Source organism: Gobius niger (genome assembly GCF_951799975.1).
Source record: "Gobius niger genome assembly, chromosome: 3".
Taxonomy (NCBI): Eukaryota; Metazoa; Chordata; class Actinopteri; order Gobiiformes; family Gobiidae; genus Gobius; species Gobius niger.
Genome location: NC_136854.1, coordinates 29,958,198 through 29,970,525, shown reverse-complemented (window position 1 = coordinate 29,970,525; position 12,328 = coordinate 29,958,198). Strand labels below are relative to the sequence as shown.

The 12,328-nt window shown below is 41.4% G+C and overlaps 1 long non-coding RNA gene across 1 annotated transcript in view; it reads right to left on the bottom strand.

Annotated features, from left to right (window-relative positions):
* Positions 1-2,426: 2,426 nt before the first annotated feature.
* Positions 2,427-12,328, bottom strand: part of LOC306960934 — a 157,128-nt gene continuing 147,226 nt past the window's right edge. Inside the window, exon 3 of the long non-coding RNA XR_013792727.1 lies at positions 2,427-2,467. This is a non-coding gene — a long non-coding RNA (uncharacterized lncRNA). The remainder of the gene's footprint in view (positions 2,468-12,328) is intronic.

Sequence of the window (12,328 nt, the reverse complement as noted above, 5' to 3'; positions counted from 1 at the left end):
ATCTGGCAAGTCCAGCTGACAATATTTGTAAAGGACGGAGACTTACTCATGGACCATTGAAACAGTATTGCACAGCAACAGTTATGGATATCCCACCCCAAATTGCATACAATATAATAAAAATATAAATATAAAAATATGTTTTCTTTCTGAAGTAGTGTACATTTTCATTTGCATGTTTCTTTTTTTTATATTTTACGGACTCCTATACCCGGTGCTGTATTTCTTATTCATCTTGAACTCTGCCTGTCCCTCAGTCCCTCAGGAGCTGGACGTGAAGTCATGTATGCAGCTCTCTCATGACGTGTATGTAAATCTTGGATGTGTCCGATGTGTCTGTCCTGTGGGAACTAACACTCTGAACCTGTCCACAATGTGTTTGGTATGTACAGCTTACATTATTCTGCAGCTCCGTACTTTATCCTGTGCACTGTGTGTTCTCTATAACGATGGACACACACCAAGCAACATAAATGGCATGTCTATTTTGAGCTATACTATCTCCGGGTATGTGCAACGTGCATGAAAGAGATTCACTTATGCTGGTACTTAACTTTATCAAGACAATCAATACATTTGACCTTTTTTCTAGACAAAGGTATGAGAGAAACATGTAGTCAAAAACTGGATTTACTAATAGGAATTGTAATGCTAGTTTTTCATTGCAAACATTTTACAAGTGATGTTTAGTTTGTTCTGGAGATGACTAGCCAATCAGATACCAGAAAAGGTTAAACACTTTGGGTTGCTCCGATCCAGTGCTGAACCATTTAGCAATGAACATGAAGAGACTCTCACAACTTTCCACATTCACAGCAACCCCAAGTACTAACCAGTGCTAGTGCAGCCTCCATAGTTAAAGCTTAGTGGTGAATTTTGTTTCCTATGAGAAATTAGATGATGCTCGGTGACTGAATGTTTGTTTATACTTTATTATCCTCGTAGGGAAATTTGTCTTCTGTATTTGACCCATCCTTTGATGCCCGTAAAGAGCAGTGGTCGACGGCCGGGTCATCCATGATGTGGAGATGGGTGGTCAGAATCACCTGGCTGGAGGTGCACATTTTGCACATGTTATTGCACATGTTTTTAGTGGTAGGGGAAACCAGGGTGCCCGGAGGAAACCTACGCAGACACGGGGAGAACATGCAAACTCCACAAAGAAAGGCCCTGTCCTGGTGGGAATCGAACCCGGGACCTTTTTCTACTTCTACTTACTTCTACTATAGTAATATTGTTTTGAGTAAGAGTACTCTTTAAATATTTGTCCAAATCGGTACGCGATAAAAGCTTCATTTGAATGAATAACAGTTTAATTGATTAAATTGATATTATTGATTGTTTGATAAAATCTGACTTTTTTTTTTTACTTTTACTTGAGCAACATTCATTAATTCTAATGTTTCTCTTCATATAATAATAATAAGTCATTTTCTCAAAAAAGCTATCAATTGTTCCATGTTTTAATAGAATTGTTACACTCTTCATAGCAAAGTTGTTAGCGAGTTGATTATCTGCCACAAATAACCGCTTGTGTCTTTGTTATTGTCGTCCACTAAATTTTCAGCTGCATTCAACTGCAAAACGTATCCATTATGGGCTGAAATACATTTTTTAATTCGGGTCGCGGCTTGTCATGACTACCATTTGAGGCCCGCTGCCTTCTGCGTGCCTTCTGTCAAATGTCCAGCTCAGTCCCAGTGTTCCCCTGTCTGAACAGCATCCACAGTCACCGCACATGTCACTGCGCAAAGTGGCAGAGATACTGGAGTGGTCCAAAAGTGCAGGGGGCCACAACGGACCCTCGCATGCAAATCAGCCGGACCCCGGGGCCCCCCAGAACTCACCCAACTCGCATCCCCTCTTCCTGTCTCTCCCTTTCTGTCTGCAGTGTGTGCTTTGAAATGTCAAAGTCCTGAAAAGTGTGTATGTGTGTGTGAACCATTGACGCATGTCCAAAAAAAAGCAGGGGGCACATGGACACCCCTGACGCATCCCCCCGGCCGGTCACTCCAATGTACTCTCTCTCCAGCGAGCCATGCCTTTTACATATATTAAAATGAGCCTTGGGTACAGCGCGGCCCCATAGACCGCCCCAGTCTCTCCCCCACACACACACCATTCGCTGGGAGGCTGAGAAACCAGACAGCAGGGTAAAAAAAAAAAAAAAGGGCAGCAGAGCATGTCCAAGGCAACACAACTTCTCCTTTTCTCTTCTCTGTCCAAAACTTTTCTACTTGAGGGGTTCTTTAAGTTTCTCCACCCATGGGAGCACAAAATAAAAGGCTTGTAGGGGGTCGCGATGGAACCGAGCCGTGAAAACAGATTATTAGATAAACTGTGGGAGCAGGGAGGCAAATCGGCGATGGGTATAATAAACCTTCTGTCATCGTAAGACAATGCAAACTATAATGAAGGACTTACTTTGTCTTCAGCTGGTTCTTGTTTCAGGTGAATTCTGGGGCCTCTGGAAGTGACACAAAAAACATGAGTTAATTGATGTATCAAACACTGAAAACTATAATAATTGTAAATAGGCCAATGCAAATGAAAGCAAGAAGGTAAGGATGAAGACAATTTGCAAAACTGGTAAAACAGACAAAACAAAAAGGTGTTGGTCAAATTACAGACCCTTTTGCAAATACACTTGCTTGTCATATAATTAGAATATCATAAAAAGTGCATTTACTTCTGTAATTCAACTTAAACTGTGAAACTAATATATGATATAGACTCATTACATGCAAAGTGAGATATTGTTAGCCAAAAAGCATAATTGCCTAGACCATGTTTCCAAGTTGATGACTTATGCTATGTGGCTAACGACATTTAGCCTTTATTTGTTATCATTTTGATTATCATGGCTCACAGCTTGTACAAACCCCAAATAAAAAATCTCAGAAAATTTGAATATTTTAAAAATGGACTGTAAGCCTAGGCTTGACATATGTCACTTGTGTATGAGTCTATATCATATATTAGTTTCACATTTTAAGTTGAATAACAGATGTAGATGCACTTTTTCATGATATTCAATTTTTTTGACAAGCACCTGTATACGGCACCCATTCCCAAAGTCCGGTACCGCTGCGGCCCCAAAACCAAAAACCCCATGGAGCCCCCCAGTATTCATAGTATTCATATTTTACTTTATTGAAATTACAATTTTTACAATGTAAAATGATGTAAAATAACATACGCCCACGTCTGTGTGGGCGCAATACTGATTTAAAGTACATTTTACAAAATAAATGTACATTTCCTTTTAATATATATGGGGGGGGGGGGGGGGGGGGGGGGGGAGAGGGCCCTATGAGGACCACCTCTTTGGTAACTACTGTCCTACATCATTAATAATGAATAATGAATAATAATGCATCGGTTTTATATAGCGCTTTTCTGGACACTCAAAGACGCTTTACATTGCATTATTCATTCACTCCATGCCCGGTGGTGGTAAGCTACTATTGTAGCCACAGCTGCCCTGGGGTAATTAACATTAAATTAGCAAATTCACATTTGCTTGTATGAAAAGGAGCAGGTGAAGTATAAAAAAGTGTGAAAATCTCAAAGCGTGTATGAAAACTATGTTCCGTGAAAAACAAAATTCTGGCTACCACTGAGTTAAGTCATTTATTCAAAGCCCACTTAGAGAAGAACATTTCCTTCACACATCCATTTGTAACACGCTAAAGTACATGGAAACTCTTGACTCTAAAAAGGCTTGGGAGAATATCAGTATACATAGGAACTGAATGGTTCCACTTTTCACGGTCTATTCTCTGTGGTTTTAACAGTGAAACTTGAAGGACTTAATGCATTTCCAAACTTTGATTCATATTTGATTATGAAATCTTTTGCAGTGATGCTTCTCTTAACTCACAAATAAGAGCAAATGTAGTGAGAAATTACGTGCATCAAAATAGTAAAGTATTATGTTATGTGTTTGAAGTATTTTTCAATTAACAGGTTTCTTGTAAATTCGTATTTAGTTATTTTTCCAGCGGTAACTTTATCTGAAGTATAAGGCTTGGAAGAAAAGGCTCTCCAGTCTTGCACAGCTGTGAGAGGTGCATAACAGCAAAAATCAAGCACAAATTGCACATTGCGGCATTAATCAGAGTTCTCCTAGCAACACGGCACTGCCACTGTGCGCGGCTCAACCCTCCGAAGGAAACTGCCTTTTCATTTTCTTCTTTTGAATCTGAGAGGTGACCAGACGGTGAGGGGCTGCCGCTCATGAAGTACTTCAGAGATTCACAATTATATGTCGTCTGACCCCATGACAGTGTTGATGATACTTCAAAAGTGTCCATAAAGAATATCTGTGTTGATAGTTCAGAGACATTAGTCACCCTCTCGGAGGTCGCAGGTTTGAGTCCCTGGCCACATAGTCAAGTTTGCAAGTTCTCCTCGTGTCTAGTAGGTGGGTTCCCTCTCAGTACCACGTGTTTCCCCCAGTGTCATAATCCAGAGATGAAATACCACAGCTCCTAATACCTTTCATACTACAAGCTTGCCTTTCAAAATAATTCCAAACAGAAAAACTTCTAATAAGGCCAATTCAAAATAAAGAGGTGGTGTTTAATGTTAACATACGTGTAAAGTTGGCAAGCCAAACACACACCAGGCAACTTTTCAAAGCCTGTCCGATTTTTTTGTCTTATAGCCATCAAACATGCTGTCAAGGCCTGGAGATTTTACTTTGAAGAGACATTAGTGCTAAAAATGTCCTTGAATCTAAATGCTAAATCTGATTCAGTTAAGTTTTCAGCTTCTTTGGAGTCTGATACAGTAGCCACTAGACCTATTTAAATATGTCAATGATGAATATAGATAAATATGCAATGAAACAAACATGCCATACCTCCTTATATTTATACAGGCTTCACCAGTTATTTTGAATGAATACAATGGTTCAATGACACGAATACCAACAAGTGTGGGAAGTTGTTTTCTAGCGATGTCTATGGCCACACTACCTTCCCAATCTCATCAGATCTCAAAAGCTAAGCAGGGATGGCCTTTGTCAGAGCTAGTATGAGACTGTGTTTGCCTGGCCAGCCAGATGCTCCTCCTTCCTGTTCAAAAGAAGAACCGTCTGGGCAGCAGCTGGCAGCCAATAATTTCCCGATTTAACCTACATCGGTCCAATCACGCACCGAGAGGCAGGAGTTCATCGCATCAAGAGACGTCACCGCACTCTTCCAAAACATTAAAGATGGAGGCTCGGCAACTGATTCACTGTTTTCTTTTGGTCTTTTGTCTGTTTTAAATCATTTGGAAAATATAAAATCCCTAAAACATATCCAGGCCAAGGAAAGACTGTGTGGGAATTTTTCCCCCTTCGGCAGTGACTGTTGGAGCATATTCAGAGGACTTACAGTATACTGAATCGTCACATGTGCTCGAGACAGTTTTCTTTAGCTTATCACTGAGCTACTGCTTCGTAAAAAAAAATGGCTTGAATTTGTATTGGACTGAATTTAGCTGCACACAGCATTGTAGCCACAGCTGCCCTGGAGCTTCTCGACAGAAGTATGGCTGTCAATGTGTGCAAATACACCTGTGGCTTGGTTTGCTATTGGGTCAAACGCAGAGTTTCATTTTCTCCAAAAAGCGCAAATGAAATGACACTTTCAGAAAACCGGGCAGAAAAAGCACTTTCCACTTTGTGATGTAGCCCTGCCCGCTTGTCTTTGAGTGTGTAAATGTCGAGCGGGGTAAATTTTTATGCAGGCAGGAGCTGGTGTCAGGGCTGAATATGTGCCCAGTGAGCGCGTTTCTACCACAGGGGACTGAATAGCTCCCTGTCGCTGTCACTCTGCTGTCAGTTCGACACGCTGGCCCTCGCGCACATACCCTCCTTCATACGCCCCTGTGTCCCTCCCGCTCCTGTCCCAAAGTCCTGCCCGTTCCTCCCAGGTCAGGATGGGGACACTTCTGCGTCCCTGAGTGCGGCGCACAGAGGAGCAGAGCACGGCGCTGACTGACTGTTCACTTCAAACCCCCTCTTGTTTTTGTCACCCAGCTTCGGTATTGGCTGCTCATCACGCTCTCTTTTACCATCTGGCTTTGTGTTTCCGTGGCACAGTGCACAAGAAGTCTTCTGAACTTCACTTGTGGCATTCATTAACAATTACACATAAAACTTGAGCATTACAGCAGGTAAAAAGGGGAGGAGGGAATATTAATTGTATAGCTCTTTTCAAATGACACAAGTAGGGCTGGGCACCATTAAACAATACCAGTATGGTGTCAAACAGGTTTAGTTTCTACTGATACTGAGAAAAATGATGCCTGGTGGGCACTAAAGGAAGTGACTTGTTTTTTTCAACTTAAATAATTGATACAAATTTACAAGGAATGGTCTTTTATGTAATGGATAATAATAATTACAAAGCAGGAGAGGGGTGAGTGCACAGTTCGAGATATTGCTATAAACAACAAGGTGCTCTGCGGGAACCAAAAACGAGATGACAGGAGACAGAAGGAAAAATGGAAAGTCCAAGGCACAACCATCACTGCCCAAAGTGCTTTCCACTGGCAATACGGAGTGGAACAGATAAAAAAATACACAATGAAATACATTACAATACGGTACAATCAAGACTTATAAGACTATTAATAATAACAAGAACCACTAAAAGAAAAGATCCTGATCCTGATCTGAGTGGATGAGAGCCCCTATTTCTCAGGACGTCTAACATCAGTGGATTTGCCGACCTCGTTGTCCTCCATGAACTGAATGAAGGCTACTCTGAACAGTCAGAGTGCCTCGGACACACCATTTTTCCTGCTGCCTCAAATGGAAAAGTATTGTTTATGTTTTGTAAAGCAAGTATCGTTAAAGGTAAAACTGGTATGGAAAAAAATGTAACGACACCAAGCCTTAGACACAAGTCACACAAAACGTTTCATATGGGACAATTTGTCATTCACGCCATTCTCTGTGATGGCAATTCAACTCAATGTACAAACTACCAAACTGTATTCAATTAGGAATAATCAATATTTGTCCATGCTTTATCTGAAAATCCCCTGTGGATGCCATGTCTAAGTGCTCGTAACCCACACTTTGGGTAACAAGGAGACCCATCCCGGCATGTGGAGAGCAGGCAAACTCCACACGGCAAATCCACCCCACATGAACCCAGAACCTGAAGCCTCAAAAAATCCATTACAATTCACTAAATAAGAGAGACAAAAATGGTCCCTTATATCACCTTCAATAACAAATGTATTTCAAACTTGCTTCATTTTCAAGCTTGATTTTCTGCAAGTTTCTAAGTGTAAGATAAAACCCATGCTTGATACTGCTCTTGATGTTAGCAGACTGTTCCCAGTCCGCTAGTGACTAACACTTCATGTGTTTATGTGACTTATTGACTGGTCTCACATTAGCCGCCCGCATGTGTCTGTGTGGTTTCCCCTCTGCCGGGGGCGATGGACCGATCTCGAAATATCCCAGGACCTGTGAACATGTCAGACTGTGACAGACTGAGACATGACCAGGATGTACAGTACTCCCACCATACAGCCGCTATAAATTAAGTAGCACATACGCTACAGCTCCACACAAGCAGAGCTGAATGAGTCAGGTCGGCTTTTAAGACAAGGCTTTTCTTTTTTTCCTGAGTTTTCACAAGCGTTGAACCAATCCCTCTCAAGAGTCAAGATGGTCACATGGAAAGACTCTCTCTCCTCCATCATCCTGCAGTCTCAGCCATAGGTCAGCTCTACAGTAACAGAACCATCACCAGTCACCTCTCCCACACCTCTTCATCACCACCCAACGCCTTCACAGTCTCACAATAACGTCCTGATGCATTTGACCTTAAATTTTGGTCTGACTGTGTGGCAGTATTGAATGGAAAAAAGTGTCCTGATTCATACTTACAACGTCCAACAACTTTTTTTTAACTATATGATTATGAATTTCAGCCATAAGTTTTAAGAAACTTCCCATGTCTCGCGCATGCGCCCTTAATCGTAAACAAATATGGCGGCGGCATGTCCGAAGAGATCCTGTTTCTGGAGTCAAGAGTTTTATATCTTAACCATGAAAGAACTAAAAGCAGTGGATATTTAAGATAGAAAGAAGCATCGTAATGTGGATTTATGCAAAACTGACAGCGACCGTTTCAAGGCAGCTGATTTTCCTTCTCCGGAGGAGGAGTTGACCACAGCACAGAGGCAGATTAAGTTTTTCCTCCACTAACTATCAGTAAACTCCATCAGCTCCACTCTCTCACACTAGCCCCGGCTTCGAAACTTCTCCCAGTGCTCCCTGGTTTGCGTCTGTGATAAAGACAGACCCAGGACGGGTAAAGGTAACGACTTATACACAATCTGCCGTTGCTGTCGTTTGCCGTAGCTCAGGATGTAATAGATGAGCAAAACATTGAGCCCAAAGTGTGCATTCAAACGGCAAGCAATAAGCCACACATTTATGCTTTTAATATTTTCACCCTATTGTGCTCAAAAATGTAATGTATGCGCCTGCACGGACAGAGCTTAAATACGAAAAGCCGGGTTTCCTTATTTGATCATCTAAACAAGGAAAACTGCCATAACTGGAATATAGCTAATAACCAGGAATTTCGAGCCCTTGTAAACGCACTCCATGAATAAGGCTGAATGGAACACTGGTTATCTCTTTTATCTATGTTTTATTCTGATAACTGTACAAATTCAAGGTGAACAGTCACAAAGGGTTAAATAGATTATAAGTAAACCAATTCATATAACGTAAATTTCAAACTCTATTTTGATGCGGTTGATTTATGTGTTGAGACTTGGCTGTGATTTGATAAAACAAGGTGCGCTTTTCAACCAATCAGCAGAAAATAGACAGAAAGATTAAAACGATTTACGCTTTTTATAAAGAACATTCTGCCACCTATGAAATAATTATTTTTCAATGTATACATATAAAGGCATTAGTTGAGCATCATCCCCGTCTAAAACCTCACCCTCGTTGCCTTTCCTCCTAAAATCCCTCCATACCCCTAAATAAAGTGGTTAACATGAGCGAGCCGGGCGCCCAAATGTGATTACACAAGTGATTTTTTAGCCCATCCGACCACTAATGTGACAGGCCGCCATTTTGTGCCGGGAGCTACACTCGCGGGTACACAACCTGCACTCGTCATATGCACCATAAACAAATGCACGCACACATGCAGGACAGAGGAGGAGGTCCCCAGATGCTCGTAAAGACAGATGGACGGATGAGAGGGGGGAGGAGGGGAGAGGTACGGTGCTGCTGGGACGGGACGGCTGGAGTGAGGAGGGAGGGGTGTGTGCGTGTGTTTTATCCACAAATAGATACAGGGTTTTACATGAGAGAAGGGAAGACTGTGTTTGAATTGAACTTTTCCTGGAGTGAATGGGTTGGTCACACTTCATGTGCTCAAGAGAAATTAAAATAGTTTGGTTAACCTTGTGAAATTAAGGGATAAAAGAGAAACATAGATAAACAACCAAATAAATACATGAGTAAGCAACATTTTCTCCAACGTTCTTAACAACTAACCTTTAAAAAGTTACTGTATTTGTAAAAAAAAAAATATCCCAGGGGTGGGCGATTTGCATTTCACATAACACAGGATAAACATCCCAGTGTGGGCGGATTGAGATTTTGTGCTGACGTTAAGTTTTATCTGTCTGCAAATGGGGAAATGCGCGCCCACAGTATACATCTCTCCAACAAAAACGACTTCACAGGAATGTTCTAAAGTCGAGTGTTTAATGACTAAAATTGAACCTTCATATGCAGCCATGTTGTAAGAATAAAGGGGAATGAATAAGTCTTTTATACTGCCATAATTGTCTCAGATTTCACCTCTGTCGAAAGCAGACTTTATTCATTTCTAATCTTTGATAAAAAAAAATATATAATTGAAAGTTGTAGTAAATGGAGCTCACGCTTAAAAATTTGAACAAAATCACTGCGATTTTTCCACTATAAAGGTGCAGATTATGCTATCAAAAGCGCCACAAAACAGTGTATCAAACAGACTTCTGTGAATTTCCGACATGATTCCTTTTGTTTCTGAGTTGGGGGGAAAAGCACATAATAATCCTGATATTCCTCAATATTTATGCCACAAAATGCGTTTCACAAAGCGCGCCGTGGGTGGTTTTTGTTTGCCGCTCTTTGGCAGCCACATTCTCCTCATTGTGTTCCATTCGTCCTTAACAATAAATGGCAGCGCATACCAAAACAGCGCGGCCAAAAAAAAATCCCAACGCACCTCCCCGTAAACACTCACTGCACTGCACAAGCAAGAGGAAATCAACATTCATTATTTTAGTCTTTTTAGAGTGACTTTAACTCTTAAGTTTGCATGTATCAAATATTTGTTCATTGTGATGTTTTTAGTCTGACAATTGCAAATCCAATGGTTCAGTTACCCATTAAAGCTGCCCTCGGCTTTCCATTTTGCCGCCGCGGAATTGTTGCATATCCACATTGCATGGCTAGATGCACCACCTTTGAAACAGCGAACTAACTTTTTTCCTGCAGGAGCAAAGATAAGCTCACCTCCCTCGTCTCTCATGGTGCACCCCAACACACCCATCTCCTGCCTCACATACACGGGTATGGATTGCAAACATTTGAAGCAGCAGACACAGCTAATACACAGCTAGTACACTCAGAGTTTAGAATTATGACAGAAGTTTACAAAAAATTGTAAATTGACAAACATCGACTGACCTGCTCTGATGAAGCTGAAATCCTTATGAAATGTTGTTTGTTTGAACAATCCAATATCATCCAGGAAACAATCCAATATCATGCGGGAAATAAAACATCTGCACTGTAAACTTAGTTCTCAATGGAAGTATTATGCTCTAAATCCTAAAAAGCTTACATGTTCACTTTACGGGTTCACTACTGATACCTACTGACAATAATAATCCTTAAGACATAGGGCAGCTTTAAAGGTTTGATCGATCAACTATGACTATGGTTAAAATGTTCGCTCTTTCTTTTCCCAAGCTAAAATTAATAGATCACTAGCAATTATCCACAGTTTTGTCCAAACTTACATTATACACACAGGTTCCCATTCTTTCTCCAGCTAAATGAGTTGATAGAAATTTAAAAGAAATGGTCTTTCAGCAGGATAAATGAACATCTTCAACCTGTTTAATTGTTCTAGATGACAAATATTTTAGCTATCAAACGTTACACTACCCAACCTTACTCATAATAACTACAACCATTATCTTCATTGATTTCACTTAAATTCCTTCCTTATCCTTATCCTTATCTATCCTCACATATAAACATTCTCTCCACTTTATGCAGAAGAAAACGCACTAAAAATGGACAAAGTTGTTTATCATGGATTCACGAAAAAAATTAGCAGCGCCATATGTTTTTACCCGACACACGTACATCTGTACCTTGACCTCATGATACCTGAAATACAGAGCTCTTTTTTATTCATACATTACAGATGGTATAAGCATTTGGGCTTTTCTCATAAATTACTGGAACAATCACATTTCTTACACTCTTGCGACAACCAACAGCCTTGACAATGAGCTAGGATATCCAAAATCCCCTCTGAACAAAGCGTTGTATCTGATCAAATAAAACCATAGATTTTTTTCGATCATGCTTAAGAAAATATAGGCTGCTTTCGGCCATTTTGACCTGTAAAATGCCTTGTTGTTTTTGTCACAGTTGTCATTGTTACCATTCTAGTCGTCCTGACTAAAGTCTCTAATCCTTTTTATTCCACAATGTCCCCCTCGACATCTCCCTCCTAGACAAATGTGACGCGCGGGACTCCCCCTCTCCCCTCTCTCTCTCCCTGATGGATGGCGCACACACACTCACTTTGATGCATTGCCCAAGGGTAGAAGGAGAGAGGGTTTTGCGCGGCCGAGGGGGAGGAGGCGGCGGCGGTGAGTGTGGGCTAACGATTACGGGAATTGTCACCGGCCGATCATTCGTCTACATTTGTAAACCATCAACGTCAAGCCATCAGGCCGCGCTCTCTTCCCCCCCTCTCCTCTCCGGCAGATGTTGTTAGTGTGAAGGGGGTCATAACTGCCAGCGCACCGCTTGCTACTTTCCCCTCATCTAATCTCCAAAACTCACATTTGGAACATTAGAAGGAGCTCATGTATCACGCGGGCTGCCGAGTTTTCCGGGGTTGAGGGGTGAACGTAGGGTTTGTGAGGGGGATAGGGGGGGGATGGAGGAAGGCGGGGCCGCGGCCTTTTGACACTGATCGACTGATAATGCAGATTAATGGATGTCATAAAAAAACAAAAGGAAGAAATACTGTGAGAGAAAAGGGCCAAA